This window comes from Teleopsis dalmanni, chromosome 2 (genome assembly GCF_002237135.1).
Source record: "Teleopsis dalmanni isolate 2A chromosome 2, ASM223713v2, whole genome shotgun sequence".
In the NCBI taxonomy this organism is placed as follows: Eukaryota; Metazoa; Arthropoda; class Insecta; order Diptera; family Diopsidae; genus Teleopsis; species Teleopsis dalmanni.
The window spans coordinates 18,613,059-18,613,955 of NC_051847.1; the positions used below are offsets into that span (position 1 = coordinate 18,613,059).

The 897-nt window shown below is 22.9% G+C and overlaps 1 non-coding gene across 1 annotated transcript; it reads left to right on the forward strand.

The window, feature by feature from the left end:
- The first annotated feature begins 612 nt into the window (after positions 1–612).
- Positions 613–716, forward strand: LOC119686615. The gene has a single exon (XR_005253018.1). It is a non-coding gene; the product is annotated as a U6 spliceosomal RNA (small nuclear RNA).
- The last annotated feature ends 181 nt before the right edge of the window (positions 717–897 follow it).

Sequence of the window (897 nt, forward strand, 5' to 3'; positions counted from 1 at the left end):
ATGCTCTCTGTGATGCTCTCATCTACTCGAAACTTTTCTAATGAAACGCACTTGTGTATACGCAGTGTTACTTATGATATGACTAAAATATTTCAAAAAGTATAGAGTAATTTAAAAAACTCGTTTTCCATTCTTATTACCATTGAAATAAATAATAATATTACACAAACAAAAGATAAATAAAAAGAACATTATTGTAAATAAAATTTTTATAATATAACAATACAAAATGTTAACTGAAATTTAATTTAACGCACTGAATAATAAATAAACAATAAAATAATATAACAGCAAAAAAAATCAAACAACAATTTCTTAAAAATATATAAAAAATAAAAAATACTTTTCGCAGTTGAATTTTTTTTATTATTTTATTTATTATTTAATTTCAATCATTTAAAATTTTAGTTTTGTTTGTAATAATAATTCATGTTTTATACAATATTTATTTAATCATTGCTCTTGGTTTGATGTAGACATCTTCAAAGTATGGCTATAGACTATAGTTGAAATGTTGACATAAAAAAAAATAACTGTTAATATAAATTTAGTTTTATTTGATCAATTAGTCTATACTTAATAGAAACACTATAAAATTATATATCAAATCTTGTTTTGACAGAACACATACTACAATTGGAACGATATAGAGAAGATGATCATGATCCCTGCGCAAGAATGACATGCAAAATCGTGAAGCTTGGCAGGCGACATTTAAGCCATGTCTTTAGCTCAAAAATTAACAATATTTTAATTAAATAAATTGACTAAAAATTTTTTGTCTTTGTCTTTTCTTTGCTATTTGAATCCGTCTAACTTTTAAAATAGTATTTTTTTCATCATATAGACGCGTCACTCTCGGAAAGAAAAATTTAACATTAAAGATATTATATTGTT